Genomic DNA, 22,943 nt, shown 5'->3' with positions numbered 1-22,943 from the left:
TAGAGGGGGCAGTGGAGGTGCGCCAAAGTACAAGTATGTTCTGAACGGCGGAGCCTAGCGCAATCGCAATCTGCCTGCCCCTGCGGGATTTCAGCGGGTACATCAGGTCATTGGGGAGGCCAAGCAAGACATACGCGGGGAAGCGCGGGAGCTCGATCTCAAAATGCCTATCCACCTCATCTAAGACTTCCTTCCAGTAGGCCGACAGCACCGGGCACTCCCAGAGAATGTGCGTGAAGGTGCCCTCCTGTCCGCAGCCGCGCCAGCAACCCTTATCGCCTATTTTGCGCATCTCGTAGAGCCGCTCCGGGGTGTAGTACCAATAGGTGGATACCTTAGTGAAGGTTTCCGTCAGCCCAGTGTGGTACGCAGAGTGCCTCGCCCGATATGCAATCTTGTCCCACTCCTTGTGGCTCAGGGTCCTGCCCAGTTCCCTGTGCCAGCGCTCCCTCCCTGGGTTGTGGTAATGAAACGGCGGGGTTGGAGAAACTTATACAAATCAGTGATGAGTTTGGCGTCCGAGGCCCGGGTTACCAACCATCGCTCATAGGGCGTAATCGAACGGGCGGCGACATCACGCACTGGGGGTTGAAGAGCCCAGTGGCGGACTTGCATGTAACGCAGTCTGTCCCCTTCCGTCAGGCCAAACTCCTGTCGGAGCTGCTGGAAGGGGAGCACGCCCTCCGGCCCGTAGATCTGGAAAAGCGCTCTGCATCCCACACTCACCCAGTGGGAAAAGGCCCCCGGCTCCAGACCCGGAGTGAAGTCCGGGTTGCCAGCAATGGGAGTGAACGGCGATGGAAAAGTGGTGAGCTCCCGAAGCTCACACACCGCGTCCCACACTCTTAGCGGGACCCGGGTGATAAAGGAGGCGTAGAGGTTAGGCGGGCGATGAATGCGCCGCAGGAACGGGACCTCCTGGAGGGTACGGCCCGCAACTGCCTGGTCTTGAAAGAGCCAGTGTTTGTCCGAATCCCACCGGCTCCACTCCACTAGGTACCGGAGCTGCGCCGCCTGAAAGTACTTCCGGAGGTCCGGGACTCCGAGACCTCCCGCCTCCGGGGCAAGCATGGAGAGGACCCGCTTCATCCGAGGCTTACGGCCCTGCCACACAAAGCGGGAGATGTCTGCCTGCGTCTGCCGTATCCAACCCACGGGCGGCTGAAGAGGTAGAGCGCGAAAAAGATACAGGATCTGGGGCAGTATCGTCATCTTCACCGCTGCGATACGGCCCAGCCACGAGAGTAGGCCCTTGTTCCATCGGCCGAGTTCCTCTCTGATCTTTTTGCCCAGAGAGGAATAGTTAGCTGCGACCATGGCAGGCAGGGAGGGAGCAAGCAAAATGCCCAGGTAAGGCACCGTGGAGGAGGACCACTGCAAAGGGAAGAGACTTTGAAGGTCCCGCCTGGCGTCGACAGAGAGCGACACATTCAGTGCAGCCGACTTAGCCATGTTCATTTTAAAGCCCGCGACGCGGGCAAAAGCGTTCAGTTCCTGGACGCAGGCAGGGAGTGACCGCCTGGGGTCATCTAGGGTCAGCAAGACATCGTCCGCGTATAAGCTGACAGTATGTGTGTATTGCCCCATCCTCACCCCAATAGCGTCCGGGTTGTCGTGGATCCTCTGCGCAAACGGCTCCATATAGAGGGCAAAGAGGAGCGGCGAGAGGGGGCAACCCTGTCTCGTGCCGCGCTCAATGGCGAAGCTGCTGGAGCTGTGTCCATTGACACGTACTGACGCCGACGGTCTCCTATAGCAGTTAAAGACCATAGTGCGGAACTTCTCGCCGATCCCCAGTTTCCCAAGAACCAGCTCGAGGTATGGCCAATGAACCCTATCAAAGGCCTTCTCCGCGTCGACCGATAGCAGCATCCGCTCCCCCGGGACGTGTGAGGCCTTTTCCAGCACGTGCGTCACCCTCTTCGTGTTGTCGACCGTCTGCCTACCGGGTACAAAACCGGCCTGATCCGCCTCCACCAAACCTGGTAGGTGGAGACCCAGTCTGGCCGCCAAGATTCCGGTGTAGAGCTTGAGGTCCACATTTAGGAGCGAAATGGGCCGGTACGAGCCGCACAAGGTCCGGTCCTTCCCCGGCTTGGGGATAACCGACACAGTCGCCGAGAGGAGGTCCGGTGGGATGGCACCCGGTTCGGAGAAGGAATTGAACAAGCGAGCCAGGAGAGGAGCGACAGTGGGACAGAAGGTCTTGTAGAACAGGGCCGTGTAGCCATCCGGGCCCGGGGCTTTACCATGCTTCAGCCGTGCGATCGCGGAGATGACCTCCTCCATGTGAATGTCCCTCTCTAGGTGGTCCGCCTGGGAGGGGTCCAAGGCCGGGAGGGTCACGGATTCCAGATAGGCCTCAGCCTCTCCCGGTGGGGAAGGTTCTGAAGCGTACAGTGCCTCGTAAAAGGAACGGAAGGTATCTGCCACCTCCCCGTCACCGGAAACCGGGATCCCATCCACTCCCACCAGCTCCTTCACCACATTGCGTTGTTGCGCAGCCCTGAGCCTATGGGCCAGGAGCTTACCGCACCTGTCTCCGCCGGTGTAAAAGGCATGTTTCAGGCGCAGCGCTGCGTACTCCGCCCGATCTAGATCCAACGCAGAGAGGAGTTTCCGTGCCGCCTTCAGTTGCTTCCAAACACGAGGAGCCCCCGTTCGGCGGTGGACCTGCTCAAGCTCCCTAACCTGCGCCGTCAGTTCCTCCCTCTTGCGCTGGCGTTCCTTGTTTTCCGCCGAGGAAATGGAGATAAACTCTCCCCTGACGACTGTTTTCAAAGCCGCCCACTGCGTAGCCAGGGACGTGTCAGAGTTGTTATTGTGGGTCAGGTAGTCCTGGATGACTTCCTCCACTCGCTTCACTACCGATTTCTTATGGAGAAGCGTGTCCCGAAGCCGCCACATCCCTCTGGAGGGGGGGGCCGCCGGCCAAGCAAAGACCCCGGAAACCGGCGCATGATCGGACAGGGACAAGACCCCGATGTCCGCCGCCGTGGCGGCCGAGCGAAGCGGGCTGCTCACCAAAAGATAATCTAGCCACGAATAAGTGCGGTGTGCGTGGGAAAAATATGAGTAGTCCCTAACGGTGGGATGCATGGTGCGCCAGAGGTCATGCAGGTCCATCTCTGCAATCTGGTCCTGTACCGCCTTAGAAAGCTCCCCTGTCTGCGGAAAGCGCTGGGCAGACCTATCTAGAGTGGAGTCGAAGACCATATTCAGGTCTCCCCCCAAGATAATATGGCGATCGGGCGAGGCAGTAACGTCCACCAACACTGATTCCAGGAAACGATCCTGGTGGTCGTTGGGGCTGTAAACCGAACCAACCGTAAAGGCAACACCTCCGAGGCGCATGCAATACACTAAAAGCCTCCCCTTCTGCTCAGCATGTTTATACAACACCTCCCCCCTAAAGGAGCTGGCTAGAAGAATGGCCACCCCAGCGGTCTTAGTCGCAGCAGAGGAAAAGAGTTGCGTGGGGAACTTGGCAGAGCGCAACCTATGGCAATCTCTGGGAAGTAAATGGGTCTCCTGCAGGAGGCAGATATCCGCCTGCGACCCCTCCAACAGGGAGAGGATCGCCCTACGCTTCACGGGGTTATTCAGACCCTTAACATTAAGGGTCACTACTTTCAGGGGTGGCATCGCCTCCAGGGAAACAATGCGCTATGCAGCAGGCGGGGGATCAGCGGAGGGGGCGCGCGGGGCAGGGGCGCAGGGAAGGCCAGAAGCGGCATTGTACACGTTCGGACAACTTCGGACGGGACCCCCCCCACAACAAACCAACAGTGAAACCCCCCCAAAACCCACTTATGGCAACCAGCCAAAACAAAAAGCAGAAAACAACACCCCATAGTCTCAGTCTAGCCCAAATGGGCGAGTCTGCAGAAAACAGTCAAGTGGACGTCCAGCCACACACCACCCCCCTCGCCCCCCCAGCCCCCAGCCCAGCATCGTTAAAGCTAAGAGCCTCTCCCCCCGGAGAAAAGTTAGGCCGTTAAGGCCACCCCAGTAGATTCAGGCAAGTTCCTGGCCGCAGTCCTCAGGGCCTCCGCCATTTCAGCTCTGATGGTGGGCGAGTCTGGACGACTCGCTGGTGCTGACGATGGGCGCCTTCTCGACCTCCGTCGACCCCGCCGCTCGGGGCGCCGCCATGCGGGTGTAGCCCCTTCCTCCTCCGTAGCAGTAAGGCCCAGCACTCCGCAGACATCTTGTAAGGAGCGAAGCTGATGCAGCACCCCATTCCATCTAAAGATAAGACGGAAGGGGTGACCCCAGGAATAGGCTGTCTCGTGCTCTCGCAGAAAGTCCGTAGCGATGCGGAAAGACCTGCGCTTCTGCAGTGTGATGGCGGACAGGTCCTGATAGAGCGCCACAGGTCTTTCTCGGAAGGTCAGTGGTTGCTTCCTGTGGGCCTCCGTCATGATGCGCTCCTTTAGGGGGAAATCCGGCAAGAATGCCAGGATATCAGGCGGGGGTGCAGATGACTGGCGTTGGCGGCCCACCCTGTGTGCTCTGTCAATGCGGATTGGGAAATCAGCTCCTTCCTCCAAGATGTCGCGGAACAGGTCCTGCAGATAAGCCACTAGGTCCGCACCTTCATCCGCAGATGGAACACCCCGCACCCGGATGTTGTTCCGCCTGGACCTGTTCTCGAGGTCCTCCGAGTGGGCCTGGAGCTCGACACATTGCTCCCGGAGGCGGAGGACGTCCTGCTGGAGATGGGTTATCTCCTCATCGCGACGTTGAGCCGCCGTCTCCACAGTGTCGACCCGCTCGCCCAGGCCCTCGACTTCCCTGCGCACCTCCCGGACCTCTCCAGCCACTTCGGTCTTAAGAGTTTGAAATTCCTCCTTGAGGGAGCTGAATAAGTCCTCCATGAAGGACCGTGTGACCGGCGGCTCGCCCACAGTCGCGTCCGTTGATGCCCGGGAGGCCCCCGGGGACGGCTGCGTCCTGTCGCGTAGTTGCTGGGACCTGCCGAGCATTTCCGGCAAAGTGCGATCTCCTCGTGCCGTGCCACGTCTTCCAGTCATCTTGGGGCCCGGCAAAGCCCAGGGTCAGTTGCTGTAGGCGAGCGCCGCCGCTCGCGGGCACCAGATGTGAGGCCCTCGCCGAGGACAAGGGTAGTGCGTCACAGGCGACAAAATGGCGGTCCGAGCCTGGGCAAGACGGCCCCCGGGCCAGTAGGGCAGGCAGCAACGTCCGAAGTGTGGGCCTCCCGCCTCGTGCTCCCAGGGAGGGCAGCAGATGAGTTGGTGCCAGGACGAGCCGAGGCTCCCGTGTGAGAAGGGCGCGGGTCGGGGTCACTGGGCTCAGCCACACAAAGACAAGATGGCGGGAGGGTGGGACCCAAGAAGGCAGCCCGGGCCAGCAAGTCCGTGGGCGACTCTCAAATGGTAACGAGTCCGGAAAGTATGAAACCGATGCCTCCCTCCACCACCAGTTGATTTGCCCGGCTCGGGCACTGCTCGAACTCCGCCATCCAGCGCCTCCAGGCGCGGAGTTCGCAAGTCGTCACCCTTCGAGACCCCGGGAGGAGGGAGACCGCCGGTGCAGGGCTAAGGTCCGTCGCCCAGCAATGGTGCCCGCCACCAGGGCACCGGCCAGGAAGCCACCTCACTCCGCGGAGTCCGTCTAGTCCGCTTCCTCGGGATCTCCGGCTTTCCGCTTTTCAGCACTGGGGCCAGCCGAGGCGCGCGGACAGCGCCGCACTACGCTCCGCCTCCAGGCTCTTCTCCTCGGGGCGACCCGGGCTCTACTCCTCGGAGCGATCTCCGAATAAACTTTTCGGGAACTTCCCCCGGGGCCACAGAAGTCAAAGTGGCACCAAAATGTGCCCCTCGAGCTCCGGCACAGTCCTCTCACCCGCGGAGCAGCCGCGGGGGGAGAGAAGCGCAGAAATCAGGGCTCAGGCTGAGCTGGGCCGGAGGAGCTACGGGAGGAAGCGTCCGCTCACCCCGCCATCTTGGCCACACCCCCAGGGTTTCAATTTTAAACTTCACTGATACCCCACTTTTTTCACATTTCCCCTTACAGTCAAAGTCCTTCCAGTCCACGTCGTGAGGAGAACCCTAGAACAAGGGAGGGTTTGAAACATGTTGGCAATTGGGATGAAGCCAATCTCAGTTGGGAATTGGTGAAAAGAAATTACTCCCCAGTAGACACACGACCCCTTGTACTAATTCAGTGCTTCTAGCTCAGGACTCAGGCAGGGCATGTTGAACTGTAAAAAGTCCACCTGACCCCCTATTTGTTTAATATAAGGACTGGTACCCTCTAAATATCATGAGGACGTTGACAACAGAAAGAGTGTCTATGTAATGCACATGCTTTAGGTGAAAGCGCTGTGGTTTTTTGTAAAAATGTGAAAATTGTTTTGTATGACTTTAATGTTAGATAAGTTGTTTATGGTCCGTATTGTTATTTTTGTTGCACTGACAAATCTGTGTGCTTTTTATGACATGTATAATTCTTCTTCCAATATGTGCAGAACATTTAAGATTTATGTGAAATAAATCATGTGCACTTGGGATTGACGGTCCAAGTTAAGTCTAGTAATTAAGTACTGAAGAAGCTACTTGGTCACTTGTGTGTTAATGATATGAGAGTGGTCCAGGCCAGGTAGTAATAGGACCCAAGCCTCTTTTTGGTTTAGCCATTTTAAAGTAAGGGCAGTTCTGACATTTTCAGTAATGTTTTTTTGCCTCAGGGGCGTAACACAGGCCCCTACAGCCCCGCAGTGCAGGAAGCCCCTGAGCTGCAGGGGGCCCCTTCAGCACAGCACTGAGGCCTGAGAGCTCCGGATTAAATCTGAATTGGGGCCCCTCTGTGTACCTTGGAGGGGGGCCTCTTCAACTTTCGTTATGCCACTGTTTCACCTTCTTGTTCTCCTTCCTCCACTGCATTCGCACGTTGTGCTGGCGCTTGGTTGTCTTCGTCAGCCATTGTTGAAAGAAATTCAAGGAAACTGAGATAAGGTTTTATGTACAAATAGGAATAGTTTGAATGTTATGTTATGTTATAGACTTTTTGTATAGCGCGTCAATCACCCGGGGACATCTCAGCACTTGTACCTGGAAGAGGACCTCTGGAGGGATGGAAGTAGATACGCAGGAGAAGGAAGGCTTTAGAACAAGAAAGTTTTCAGTAGTTTCCGGAAGGGTTGGAGAAATGTTGATTCATGCAACACCTTCGGTAACGAGTTCCAGTATTTGGGGGCGACATATGAGAAAGCCCTGCCTCCTGTGCGGCTCAGGCGAATACGAGGAACCCTAAGGAGGGCCTGAGAGTTGGATCTGAGGTTACGTTCTGATGCATACTTGTGTAACTTCTCTTGTAGGTAACGGGGTCCCTCCCCTTTGAGGGCCACAAAGGAAAGACAACAGGTCTTAAAAAGGACTCTCTTTTTCACTGGGAGACAGTGAAGTTCTCTAAGTAAGGGAAGAGATGGAGATCCTGGGGGGCGGTTCAAGACCATCCTGGCTGCAGTATTTTGTATATACTGCAGTTTAGCTAAAGCTGTGTCTCCAACTTCGGCCAATAGTGCATTCCCGTAATCGAGTTTGCTCATAACCAGAGCCTGGACGACGGTTCTCTGATGTTCTAATGGAAGGTAGGGAGAGTTTTTCGTAAAAGCCGGAGCCTATAGTAGCATGACCCTGCAATGGATTTGATGTTTTCTTTCATGGAAAGTTTATGATCCAGTTGAATTCCCAAGGATTTAACTAAGTAGGAGGGGATAGGGGCCTCGCCCAACTCAACTGGCCAACAGTCGGCTGACCAAAAGTGGGCGGCTTTACCTAGGAGCATCAGCTCCTTTTTCCCAGGGTTGAGCTGGAGGCATCTTTCCCGCCTCCACTCCGAGATAGCTAACATTCCCCTTGAGAACCGGTATTTCTCATCCACATGGTTTGAGCCTATCGGGAATAACAATTGGGTATCGTCGGCATATGATACAATCTCAAAGCCAAAAGGTTGCACAATTTTCGCTATGGGGCCATATAAACATTTAAAAGCATTGAGCTCAGACACGAGCCTTGAGGAACGCCTTTCTCTAGCAGAAATTTTTGAGATGTAAAAGTACCTAGGGAGGTAGTTTGGCAACGTGAGGAAGTTCTTTTGCCATTTCAGGGCCATGCCTCCTATAGCACAATCCTGTAGTCTGTCGGCCAGCAATTGATAAGATATAGTATCAAAAGCTGCCGAGAGGTCTAATAGAATCAGAATCATAGAGACACCAGTGTCAAGCGTAAGACGTAAAGAATCAGTAACAGCCAAAATGGCTGTTTCTGTGCTGTAACCGGGGCGGAATCCAGACTGGGATGGATCCGAAAAGTTGTTCCGTTCCAGGTACTGGCTAAGTTGTTTATTTATAGATGATTCTAATGTTTTTCCCAGAAGTGGTAACAAGAATATCGGTCTGTAATTCCCTAACACCTGTGGGTCTGTTTTCTTCAGTATGGGGCGGACATGTGCTTCCTTCCAGGTGGAGGGAATACAGCCCGTGTGGATGGAGGAGTTAAAATTGTGTTGTATTAGAGGGGCACATGTAGGGGAGAGCAAGGCCATTATGCTTGGGGGGCAAAGATCTGTTGGGGATCCAGATTTCGCAGCCCGAAATAAGTTTTCAGTCTCCTCAATCGAAATGTCAGCAAACTGGTTTAAGCGGCCCGTAGTAGATGTCAGACAGTTGTCTTCGGACCGAGTGGGGCCCGAGATGGTTGAATTCACAGTTGAGAAATTGGAATAGATAGCAGCTATTTTATCATGAAAACATTTTGCTATTGAGTCTACCAATAGTTGAGATTGAGGGGGTGTCTGTCTACAAGCAGGGGGGGAGGAGAAATCCTTGACCATATTAAAAAGAGTCTTGGCCGAGTTTTCTGTTGTTCTATTTGAGTACGGAGATGAGAGCATCTAGCTCCTTTAATAGCTTTATGCAATAGGGAGGATTTAATAGCTTATTTATCTAGATCATTATTTGTCCTCCTCCAGCGTCATTCTAACACTTTGCATCAAGACTTTTCGTTTTTTAGGTCTCCTGAATACCATGGGGCAGAGGGTCGCTGAGTGGCCGCAGTGGTGTTTTTCTTTGATATAATCACATCGAGAGTTTTTACGAAAATGGTGTTAAACATGTCTAGCAATTCCGTGGGATCCTGTTGGGAATTGTCTGGAACCGCCCATAATTGGTTAAAGGTAATATCAAAGGACTCCAGAGTGAGTTTTTTCCAGGACCTAATTTTTCTCTGGTTCGATGGGTTTTGGGTGGTCCAGAAAGCCACTTTAGCCTGGATCTGGAGAGAAAATTGGATCATAAAATGATCTGTCCAGACCAAGGGGAGTGGGGGAGATACTCTTACTCCATCAGACTTGGAGAAGATAAGATCTAATGAGTGGCCCGCCTTATGTGTTTGACCGCTTACCCTTTGTGATAAACCTATATCACTCAAGGTGGAGATGAGTTGCAGGACTTCTGGGTTGGTTATATTTTCCCCATGAAAGTTAAAATACCCCAAGAGCGTAAAATTACTCGCGGCCAAAACATGGGTTGACATATGTTCCGTCAAATAGTTGGTGAAATTTGTTTTTGGTCCTGGGGGCCGGTATAGTAATGAATAAACCTACAGCCAATAAATTGGACATGCCTACTCAGCTGCGGCGGATTGTTCCCGTCTCATTCCAGACGTCTCTGGGTAAATGTGAGTAGGGGTCACTGAGAAAGGTACGACTGAACTACTCAGATTTGACCGTTAAATAGGAACCAAACCAATGTTGGCAGCGCCATGTCATGTAGTTCCTATAAACCTGTATAGGATCTGTATGTTTAGACAACATAGACGGTGGGATCGGTGTTCCGACTGATTCCAGATACCCCCACCGGGTATGTTCGCCTGTATACCAGCTAGCTCACAGTACAACTAAAAACTCCTCTTACCAAGGAGAGAATAGTTCTTAGCAACTATTGAACATGACAACTCTGTCCCATCAGGGACCGTGGAAACAGTACAGTACTTTTTGCTCAGTCACTCGTGCTCACTTTGGGACTGATTAGGATGGCGGGTGGACCTGAGTACCCCACCATCCTAGCAGGAAGAGGACTGCCCGCCTGCCATGCGGCAGTCCCGCAACCCTAATCATGATGCGACTGCCACCGCCGCAGTCACATATGGCATTTTAACATTGCAGCGGTTGCTACGGGATGCAGCGCCCACCGCAATGGTAAAATGCCTTGTTTTGCATTTCCATATACAACGTGGCAGGCACCGGGCAGTTCCTGCCACCTTGTGCATGGACTTGTAGGGGGGAACCATAAATACCACCCAAGTGCACCCCCCGGGGGGCCCGCAACGGGCCCCCAAATCAAGTTCCCGCCATGGAAAGGCCTTAAATTCCAACCATCAAATTTTGGATGGCGGTGCCTGCTCGGCACCTCCACCATATATGGGCCCCAGTTCTGCCCGGCAGGCAATCGTAATGATTGCCGACTGGCGGAGAAGCAGCAGACAGACTTTCCGTCCACCGCGATACCCACTGCCATCGTAATATGGCTGTGGGTAATTCAGGTTACGATGACGTGATGGTCTCCACCGTCGGCATGGCGGTGGCGATCGTTATGCCATCGTAATCACCCCCTTTGTCTCAGAGGAATACACAGAATAAATGGTGGGGACATTTCTCAATAAGCATTCTTTGAACCAGCGTCATTATAATGTAAAATAGGTGTGCTGAAACAACCATGAGACAGAAGCAGATCTAAATGATTATAAGCACCAATAGAGGAAATGGATGGCAGATTCCTACCATAGTGCTAAAATAATGTATACATGACAATAACAAAAAGCGTACTCCTACGATACAACCCTAACTAGATGTACCTTAGTGTACCTTGCATGTATCTAGGTGTAGAGCCAAGTATCCCTCTAGGCTGAAACCAACCCCATTGCCTGAAGTGAGAGACTGTGGGACCCCGTTTTGGTCTCAAGATGGACATCCCATGAGGGATGTCAGTCCACTGTGAGTGTCTGCGTGCAGGAACCTCAGGGTCTCGAGTCAATGTGTCGGCATGGAAGTCTTTCTCCTCTGCCTGCCTCAGCAAATATATGGTGTATATATACCAAAAAGGAACCCTTAGGGGTTCTACCTTGCTGTGTCATGTCAATCGAGGATGCCGAAAGGGATGACCCTGATACATAGTTATTATGCAGAAGATGGTAATCCTGCTGTGATTCAGCGAATCCTCATGCATGATAAATGAGGCTAGCTTTCTGGGAAAACGACAAAACATTTACGCTGCACCTTAACTAGGTAAAAGGTCAATACCAAACTCGTTATTTAGTGTAATGGCAGGAGAAATAGGTGGAAAGTTGGGTGACTCCCAAAGCCTATATAGGGTTACTTTTACAAATCATAACACTAGTTTTCCAAATGAAAAGCAGTTAAATTAAAGTGTGTTTTTTTAAGATAAATTTCATTGGATGCTTTCAGCATGTAAGTGAATAAAATTGGGTAATGCCTTGGATACATTAGCAAGACGTCCTATTATTGACTGTTGTTTTACATAAGAAATGTAATAGAGACATAGATATGCTTTTGAATCTGTGGAGTAAACCACACCTAATGTGTATAATTTGGAAGTAGCATGGACCTTCTAGAATGTGCTGTGATCTTGTGACATACTGGTTCCATTAGGTTGCTAGATACACTAAGCTAAGAGTGTATTGGGGGGAAGGGTGTTAAAGATAGAATATTTTTGCATATTTTCTCCACCTGACCATTAGAGTGCCATCCAATGGTACAACCCTAAAGCTATTCAATATATATGCAAGAGGTTCTCTGGGCGCCCAAACATCTTCAACTATAGCAGCTCTGGAGTGTGAGTTATCTCGCACTCTGCCCCATTCCAACACTATAATAGCCGGGGACTTCAATTGCACATTTGAACCTCTGTGCGGATGACCTACTGCGAACCGCCAAAGAGGATACTAAATTAGCTATTCCGACGCTCAATCTAGTTCCCATCAACAAGTGGTCACAGAGGGCAATTCAAATCAATGCCCTCAGCCTGGAATTTAATTTAAGAGCTGTAAATGGAAGGACATCTTCGGATCCAAGCGGAGCAAACACTTATAACAGGATAAGCTCCCCGTCCCGAATAGATTACATTCTTGTTGACGTTCGATTATGGGGGGATCTTCTGGATATGGTAGTTAAACACTCCTTGGAGAGCGACCATAATCCCATTTGTCTGCAAATTAACAACGTTTGGTCACCTTTCACAACAGAGGTACCTAATCCCCCTTTAATGTCAACCAGAGAGGTAATCCCTTCCAACTGTAATAGACGCCTTAAATGGCATAAGGTCTCTCAGCAAGAATGTAAATTGCAAAGCATTAGGGAATTTCTTGATCAAAAGAATAAGGAGCTTGAAGTGCTATATAGAGAAGCTGAGAACCTATCTAAATTCTCTTTGTTTTATCGAGAAACATTAGACAAGATAGGCTCATTTTTCATTGTAGAAGGGAAAATGGCAACAAAGAGAGGCTTAGCAAGGCCCACAAACCCATGGTATCGATCAGCGTGCAGGGAGAAGAGGCAGACCCTATCCCAAGCTGTCGGAAATAAAGATCCACTGGCACACAATAAATCCATCGGCGTAAATCCCTGCTTAACTCTGCACATCGAGCCATCAAAAACTGACTCATTGACTCAGCAGTATGCTCCTTACCTGAATTTCCATATAACACCCGATTTGCAGGACACTGGATGACTCCTCTCGGCAGCGGACTCTGGCTGGTGATTTAAGGTCTCCTCGACTAGGCTTCACGGGGCTGCTCTCTCTATGATCGAGCACTCAACAGCCTGGCTGCCCTCTCCACACGGCCCGGCACGCTCTCTCAGCTGCATCTACCGGCATCCACCGATAAGCTCATTGAGACTCTCATACAGTTATGCCTGTGGCTCCTCTTTGGCGTCAGCAGAGGTGTTTTTGGAGATCTTCGAGTTGTAGGGTCGGGGTGATTTTTTTGCCCGGATTGCTGAGGTGAGCGCTCACCAGCTTCCCAACATGGCGGCACGACATCGGAGGAGCAGCGCTATTGCTGGCTCCCGCTGGGACAGCTGGGGGAGGACTTGCCACTGCAGATCGCCCACCTCGCCCGACTGCTAAACAGGCAAGAAGCGCTAGTGATGGTATGTTCGGCACCAAGCGTAGCATCTCTGCTGCAGCCTCCGCAGGTGCCTGACTCTGAAATGGCGGATGCCACTGCCCGCAAGGCGGTCTTTTCAGGATTCAACATCTGAGGCGCCCGTGCTCCTGGCGGTTCCTGAGGTGAGGGACTTCATTTGGGAGCTCAGTGCCTTCTGCCTCCATAGCTCCCACATATTGCTGCCATATGTCTGCTGCCTGCTTGCCCCCCTGCCGGCCCGCCGCCGATTCCGACACAACTACCAGGGTGCACTAACAGCATCAACACGGCTTTCACCGCCGTGCGCACCCTCATCCCCACCGACCCACCGACCGCAAACTCTCCAAGATCAAGACACGCCTGCGGCTGGCAACCGGATGCTGGTGGGTGACAGCCAGCCGTGCCACACCACCACCTTCTACCAACAGCACCAGCACCACCAGCAGGGCAGCAGCCCAGCCCGGGAGGGCGATAACTAGCAGCCCAACCAGATCTGCCCCTTCTGCCTCAGCAACCAATGCAAGCAGAGCCCCATGTTCACGAGGAACTACCTCGCGAACCTTTGGGGAGAATAACTTTGGACTCCCTCCTTTGACTATCACCTACCCAGCCGGACTTTCGGGCAAACGCTCCCGCGTCTCTCCTGACCTTATCTTCTCCCTCTCCCTTCCCCCAACCCTCTCCGCTCCTACTCTTTCCAGCTTCTATCCTCTGTCTTCACTTGCCCCCTGCCCCCTGTCCCCACCCTGTTTCTCAGTGAACCTCTTCCCTTGACACTTGAGATCAAACTATTTTGTCTGATGCCCGATGGAGCTACCTGGTTTAGCTATAGGGGAGATGGGCCATGGATTCTCTTCTTGGTCGTCACCTACACAGTCGGTCTTTAGACAGACCTCCTTTCGTCTCTACGGTTGTCTCTTCCCTTATCCTCACTTTCTCACCTCCCCTACCCCCACTACTTTTCTCTTTCCTTTCTCTCCTCTCCTAATGTATTGCTGATTGTTTGATGTAATGTGTAATTGTCAATCTTTTTCTGTTATATTGTTGAACCACATTGTTGCACTTCCCTTCGTCTCTCCTGTCGTCTCCTCCCGCATCCTCCCTCTAGTTATGTCTCTCCTTCTCTCCTCTCTCAATGTATTGAGACTGACCTATTTTGTCTGATGCCCGATGAAGCTACATGGTTTAGCTATAGGGGAGATGGGACGTGGATTCCCTCCTTGGTCGTCACCTACCCAGTCGGTCTTTAGACAGACTTCTTTTTGTATCTCCTTATTGTCTCTTCCCTTATCCTCACTTTCTCACCTCCCTTACCCCCCACTACTTTTCTCTCTCCTTTCTCTCCTCTCCTAATGTACTGCTGATTGTTTGATGTAATGTGTAATTGTCGATCTTTTTCTGTTATATTGTTGAACCACTTTGTTGCACTTCCCTTCGTCTCTCCTGTCTTCTCCTCCCGCATCCTCCCTCTGGTCATGTCTCTCCTTCTCTCCTCTCTCAATGTATTGAGACTGAACTATTTTGTCTGATGCCCGATGGAGCTACCTGGTTTAGCTATAGGGGAGATGGGCCGTGGACTCCCTCCTTGGTTGTCACCTACCCAGTCGGTCTTTAGACAGACTTCTTTTTGTCTCTCCTTATTGTCTCTTCCCTTATCCTCACTTTCTCACTTCCCCTCCCCCCCACTTCTTTTCTCTCTCCATTCTCCCCTCTTCTAATGTATTGCTGAGTGTTTGATGTAATTGTGTAATTGTTGATCTCTTTCTGTTATATTGTTGAACCACATTGTTCCACTTTCTTTCGTCTCTCCTGTCCTCTCCACCCGCATCCTCCCTCTATTTTATGTCTCTCCTTCTCTCCTCTCTCAATGTATCGAGACTGAACTATTTTGTCGGATGCCCGATGGAGCTATTTGGTTTAACTATAGGGGAGATGGGCCTTGGATTCCCTCCTTGGTCTTCACCTACCCAGTCGGTCTTTTGACAGACTTCTTTTCGTCTCTCCTTATTGTCTCTTCCCTTATCCTCCCTCTCTCACCTCCCCTGCCCCTCCACTACTTCTCTCTCATTTCTCTCCCCTCCTAATTGAATTGCGTATTTTTTGATGTATTGTGTAAGTGTTGAATTTGTTCTTTTACATTGTTGATTCTCATGTAAAGCGCTCTGATACCTTCGGGTCTAGCCAGCGCTATATAAAACTCTTTAAAATAAAAAAAATCCAAAAAAAATCAGAGCAGCAAGAAAAGGTTATTCCAAGGGATTAGCGGAAGCCATATGCAACTGGGACGAGGCACATTGGCGGGATTTCAAACACGCCTCCAAACAAAGGGACCCAACTTTATTCTGGGAGTTAATTAATAGAGGGAATAGAAAAGAATCTGATCCAATCCCAAATCACATCACAGGGCAACAATGGCATGACCATTTCTCTAACCTATACTTGGGAGATGAATGCCCCTCGTCTCCCCAAATCGAGACCGACACAACTACCCTTAGTGTTTTCCCATCACTGGACTGCTTTGAGCTCCATGAGGTGGATCTAGCAATAAATAGCATTTCTTCTGGAAAAGCTGCGGGACTCGATCTGCTTTTGCACGATCCGAAGCCCTGGGCCAATTTCATCTTACTCTTGATTAATTTAATAGCTAGGGGGTATGCAGTCCCTGACTCATGGAAAGGTGCGGAGGTTGTTCCAATCCATAAAAAGGGAAATAGGGCGGACCCTGCCAACTACAGGCCGATTAGTTTAATCAATGTGATCCAGAAGGTGGTTGGCAGGATGCTCCATATGAGGAAAAGGTCCTGGATGGAGGACGGTAACATCCTCTCTCATTATCAAGCAGGCTTCAGGCAAAAGGTGGGTACAATGGATCAGGTCGTCAGATTTTTTATGATCCACTGGAAAGCAGTGGTGATTGCGAAAGGCAGTTTGTACTTGGCCTTTATAGATTTGAAGACCGCATTCTAGTACCACGTGATAAGCTCTGGCAGGTCCTGCATGAATTGGGGATTCCCCTCAGATTCTTGATTTTATAAAAACGTTTGTATGAGGACAACTATGCCAGAATTAGGTGGGGCTCTCAGGAGCAGCTGACAGAGAGGGTCTTAGTGAATAGGGGGTATGCCAGGGATGCATGCTGGCCCCCTACCCTGTTCTCTTTATTTATGATAGACCATCTTAGAGAGGAACCGGCAGATGCCCTAATCCTGGCAGGGGCAAAAACGCCAACTCTCCTATGGCCGACGACACCCTCCTGATCTCCACAGCACCTGGAGGTCTTCAAAAAGTTTTAAATAGGTTTAGCCTTTTTTGTGACTCCCTGGGGTGAATAATAAATACAAGTAAAACAAAGTTAATGACAATTAAACCATTGAAACGTTTCAGAAATGGCATTACCTTAAACGATACCTCATTAGACACAGTTGAGTCTTTTGACTATCTGGGAATCCGGGTCTCCAAAGGTATGAAGTGGGGTTCCCACTTAGCCAAAATGCTCCTTAGTCACAAGGGGGTGTCTGGGGCTATTGTAAGAGAACAACATCTCTCTGCAAGTAGGCCAGTCCGCCGGCCCTTGTGGTCTATGATGGCAAAGCGCTACCCTCGACCCTATACGGGGCCGAACTTTGGGGCTTTGAAAATACTAGCAAACTTGTCAGATCCGAAAACAAGTTTTTTAGAGATCTCATCTCCGTTCCAATTTCCACCCCGCTGAAACCCTTATACTATGACATGGGAAGACGATCCATCCAGGATATTGCACGCCTTTGCCCCTTACTTTTATGGGCACGTATAAGAAGGACCCTCGAGCTGTCCAATTACGCTGCTGCCCTCAGCCACTTAATATCAGCTGATACTGGGAACAGGATTAAATAGATCAATAATCTTAAGCAGCTTCTAACTGACATAGGATTGGGGGAGGCTTGGGCCAGCCAGATTCCGCATCCAAGCAGGACCTAAAAATGCCTATTGGCAATGGGTACAGGCAGAAGAGTCACGCAATCCTAAAATGGGGAATCTTACCGAGGCGTGTTTTGAGCACAAATCCATCCGAAAGTTAGAACCCTATCTTGATTTTATACAAACACCTAGGGATAGGGCGCTCTACTTGAAGATGAGATTAGGGATCCTCCCACTCAATGAGATGATGGCAATCTGGAATTGGCGCAAATCACCATCTGCACCTTGTCCAGGTTGTGCAGCTCCTAAAGAGTCCATTGCCCATTATCGCTTTGCGTGCCCAGCATAAAGGATGACTAGAGCCAGTCTGTAAAAAGCTTGGCTCTAAGAACCATTGTGTCGCACTACGTATTTTTAAAACTGACACTTCCTCTCTTACTATGGTTTGCGGTGTTGCCAAATATCTGCGAAGTGCATGGTTAATGAGAACTAAGCTTCAAGCGAATAATAGCAGCGCAACATCCATCATGCATGTTATACGATGTATCTGCTCTGAACATTGCTATTCATGGTCTTAATTAAATCCCTTTTTTTCCTTTTATATATTTTTTTATTGTATGAACTTTGATGTAAAGTATGATCTACTTTTTATGCTGTCTTACATGATTTTAAAATATGAATTTTAGATGTACATGCTGTTATGATAAACTTTTATCGAATAAAGCTCATACTACTACTACTACTAGAATATTTTTGTAAAAAGTTGAGGAGTTATGACACAATTTAAGAAATGATAAACTTAATTTCCAATTCAGGACTATGCAATACACTGTTGTGCATTATTTAAATTAAAAGAAACTGTAGCTAAATATAGGTTTTGACTTTCATTTTTTTCGCGATAAACAAGAGTCTCTTTTTGAAAGAGAGTTACCAGATACTGGGCCAGATGTACGACACCCATAATAGCGCCTCGCAAATTGCGCGTATTTTGCGACTCGCCATTTGAAAGGTGCTATTTTGGATTTACAACAGTGTGTAACACACTGTTAGCGATTCCCAATGTGGTCGCAAATTGAGAGGTTCATGAATATTAATGAGCCCCTCGCAATATGCGACCCCATTGGGAATGGCAGGCCCTCCCAGGTAAGATGGCCTGCTGGGCTCGGCATACCACTATGTCTGGGACTGCTTTTAAATAAAGCAGTTTTTTGAAATGAAGCCCATTTTCACTAAAGGAAAATGGGATGCATTTAAAAAAAAAAGTGTTTTTTAAAAAAAATTTCCCCTGCATTTGCATCTTGAAGAGGGTGGTAGTAATTTGCGAGTCTTTTATGACCGCAATTGCGGTTACAAATTATTTGTACATGGGGTTGCGCTCGCTATTAGGAAGAGAATGCAATTCCAAAATAGAGAGTCACAAATAAATTGTGACTCACTATTTTGGTATGGTACATACCCCTATTGGTTTTTGCATATGCAAATGGCTTTGCAAACCCGTTTGCGCATGCAAAAACCATCGTACATCTGGCCCACTAACCATTCACAAGTGCGATAGAGTAGTCAAAAATTAAAGAAAAAATGTAATTTGCTGCCTTTCTTATGATCACATAGTGCAAAGTTGAAAAGGTTGCCAATTTATAGTTGCTTTGCATGAGAGTGGTGTACCACTCTTGTGCTTAGTTTTTACAAGTCCTAACAGTGTCAAAACTATACAAAAGGAGCTAAAACAACACTATAATCTAAAAACTCACTTCACTGGTATGTACATAACTTTGTAATTATTTAAAAAATATACATTTGAAATGAAGATGTATATGGGAGTTTGATCAAAAAGAGCTTCACAGTGATATGAAAAAAATATATCAGATGAACTGTATGTGGCACAGGGTATGTGTTTAAGATGTTAGAACAAGATGTTTTGGAAGTTAGAGGAAAATTAATAAGTGCCCCTTTATGTACTTTATAGAAAAACAACAGTATAATATTGTTGAAAGATACTTTAAAAAAAAAATATTTTTATTGTTCTTTAACATATATATATATCCCCCCCCCTCCTCCCCCGGACAGGTAAACATTCTACACATTAACATCATGTGCTTTACATTTTTCTTGTTATACATACATGGTCATTATAGAAACTTTTCAAAATATATTCCCGGCATCACGGAAAACAAAAATAGCAATAACATACATAGATAACAGTATTGAAAATAATGATTAGTTTTGTTTTGTGTATCTCGCCATTGTGTAAGAGGAATACAGATTTTCGTACCCCTTTGCGTCGCGATCTACCTTTCCGCTTTTTTATAGCTATCTCGGTATTATACATGACAGCATAAATTAATAATAATTAGTTTTGTACGTCTCGCCATTGTGTAAGAGGAGTCCAGATATTCATAGCCCTTTTACGTCGCGATCTGCCTTTCCGCTTATATATAGCTATCTCAATATTATACACAGCTAAAAGTCTAGCTAACCATTGTTGAAAGGAGGGTGGTAGCGGGTCAAGCCAAGCCAAGGCTAGGCATAACCGCAAGACTGCCATAGCAACGAATATAAAATCATGGCCACTCTCAAGGTTATCTGGGTCTTCCGCCCCAAGTACCATTGCTTTATGTGACAGGGTTACATTTCTGCGAAGAACTGAGGTTAAGAACCTCTCTATATCTTGTGTCAAATGTATTAGCACTGGACAAGAGGCAAAGATACGAACGGAATCTGCTTTAAATAGATTGCATCTCGGGCAGCAAGTCCCCTTGCCGGTTCCCCATTTTGTGATCTTATCAGGTGTATAGTAGAGAAAAAAACAGGTTTTGTAAAATAGTGCCTGAAGTTTGGTGGAAATAAGAATGGTTTGGGTTAGCTGATAGGAATATAACAATTCTTCCTTTGAGATTTCGAGTTTACTTTGCCACTTTTTATCTAAGTTGTCCGGAAACATGTCCAGCAATGAACTATAAACCCCGGCTATTGAGTGTTTCTTAGAGTGTATAATTGTCTCTACTATGGTACATTTTTCCCCGAGTATCCTTGCCCCAAGTTTATGTGTTAAGAAGTCCCTTATTTGGAGGTACTTCAAAAAATCCAGCCAATCTAAGTCAAATTCTTCTTTCAGAGCGTTAAAAGATTTAATCCCCTGCGTAGTGTAAAAATCCCCTAATTGTGTATACCATTTGTTCACGCAGTTATCTTTAAAAATTATTTGAGGAACAATAGGATTATTCAATACCGGAGTATAGAGTGAAATTGTTCCTATTCCTAATATTTTCTTTACAGCCTTCCATACCTTAAAACAGCTATAGAGAGTCTTAAATTTGACCTTTGTGTGGTAGCTGTCATGTATGTGCCTCCAAAAATAGCCATAGCTGGAATTCCCCACCAGTAGCTGAAAGATTGAAACGGTCTTTTCATCTGCGTTTCCCCCCCTTGCAGTAGTTCCTTGCTGTAAAGTAGTACACATGACCAATAATATCTCCTTAAGTTGGGAAGAGCTAACCCACCTCTGTCCTTAGGAAAGGTAAGATATTTATATGCCCGGCGGGGTTGTGCATATGACCATATACATCTAGAAAAGATACATTCTATTGCTGTAAACCACTGACTCGAAAATTCTAGACAGATTGCCCTAAATAAGTTATAGTATTTTGGGAAAATACACCATTTTAATTGCATTTGCCCTCCCAATAATGGATAAGTGGAGATTATCTAAACGTCGTAGATCCTTTTGTATTGTGTTCAACATTGGCTTAAGGTTTTTGTCCACGACTACCTCCAGCTTTGAGGAAATTGTGACTCCCAAGTATGTCGCTCCCTTTACCTCCCTTGGATCATCCATCTCAATTTTTGAGTTTAGAACGATTTGTGTCTTACCTGGGTTTAGCGCGTAGCCAGAAACCAGCCCAAATTTCCTGGCCTCGGCCTCGACGGTCAGTATTGCAACTATGCGGTCTGCGGTGACTATGGCAAATATCATCAGCATATGCTAATGTTCTGGTAGCAAACCCCTGTGATATAATGGGTGTTATGTTATTGTTTTTATCCAAATAGCAAATAAAGGAATCTATATATATTCCGAAGAGCAATGGCGAGCATGGGCATCCCTGGCGAGTTCCCCTGGAAATGATAATTTCCTTGGTTAGACTTCCATTCACAGATACGACGGCCCTAGGATTAATATACATTTTTTGTATTGCCTGAACAAACTTGATTCGAAATCCCATTATCGCCATTGCTTTCCAGAGAAATTGCCAGGAGACCCTATCAAAGGCCTTCTCTGCATCCAACAGAATTAGGGCCATATGGTCTCCTGTAATTTCTGTTCCGTCAAATAGCGTGATCACCCTCTGGATATGATTTATCGTTGACCTCCCGGAAACGAAACCGTGCTGACTTTTGGTAATTACCTTGTGTATTATAGGTGCCATTCGGTTTGCCAAGATTTTCGAATATATTTTGAAATCGGCATTTATAAGGGTTATGTGGCGATATGACCCTAGATGTTCTGGGGGTTTACCTTTTTTAGCGATAATTACAATTTTGGCCCTAGACCAGGAGCTGGGCGGTTCCCCTCCGGAAAAAATATGAATAATTAGATCCCTTAAGATATATTTAATTTTGTCTATGAATGTAGCATAGAACTCCGAAGGGATGCTATCCAGACCTGGTGCCTTACCTTTAGGAAGGCTCTTGACTGCGGTCAACACCTCTTCCATGTTAGGAGCTTCCTCTAATGTCTGCTGCGTATTTACCTCAAGGCTTACACTTTCACAATTCTCTAGGTACCTTTCGATTTCGATCATGTCCCCTTTGCCATTCTCCGTATATAATTCTTTATAAAACCTCCAAAATGCTTGCCCAATCAGTTCTGGTTCTTTTAACTGTCCTGCCACTGGATCTATAATCTCCCTAATCAAGTTTGCATTGACCTGTTGTCGCAATTGTACCGCCAATTGATGGCCCACTTGCTCATTAACTTCATAAATTAGTTCTTTTCGTGCCGTGGCTTTCCGGATTGCCTTATCTTTAAATATGTTAGTGATCGCTGCCTTGGCAATTGCTACTTTAGCTAAGGTGCTAGAGATATCCCCAGTAGTGTCCCTATTACCGGTCGCATTTACGAGTCCTACTTCTGCTAACATTAGCTCATCCGGCAACCTCTGTATCGCCTCTTTCTCCCGCCTATTTGATCTAAGCGAATACGATATCGTCTCGCCCCGGACCCCAGCTTTCAAGGTATCCCAAACAATCTCTATTGACGTGCTACCAATGTTTTCAACTAGGAACTTGGGAATCCAATCTTTCATATGGAGACGATATTGAGGGTCATTCAGTAATGCTTTTTCGAATGTTCAGTGAATAAGCTATAATTTAATTGGTCTAAAAGTCAGTGTACAGAAAAGAGGATTGTGGTCAGATAATACCCTGGGCAATTTAACTGTATGGCAATTCTTACTTAGTGAATTTGAGAGTAATATATAATCAATTCTGGCATGAGTGCAGCGCGGATTTGAATAAAAGGTGTAGCCCGGGTCACCAATATTAGTATTAGAAGTCTGCCAGCTATCCACCAGACCGTGTACAAGACACAGATCCTTCAGAGAGCAAAATACTTTGGGTTTACGTCCTTTATACACCCAATCATCGTTCAAGGACCAGTTTGACGGGAGGTTTATATTGAAGTCCCCACCGATCATCACTGGAAGGGGCCAGTGTGACAATTCGTTAGAGACCTCGTTGAAAACCCCAGGGTCATCTGTATTGCTCCCATAAATAGCACAAATTGTCAGTTTCTGTCCTGTTTGGCAACTGCATTTGGTGATAGCCCAACGGCCAAACTTATCAGTTTTGGATTTATTA

This window comes from Lissotriton vulgaris, chromosome 3_1 (genome assembly GCF_964263255.1).
Source record: "Lissotriton vulgaris chromosome 3_1, aLisVul1.2, whole genome shotgun sequence".
Lineage (NCBI taxonomy): Eukaryota > Metazoa > Chordata > Amphibia > Caudata > Salamandridae > Lissotriton > Lissotriton vulgaris.
The sequence above is the reverse complement of the archived record's forward strand: the minus strand, read 5'-3'. Positions refer to the sequence as shown.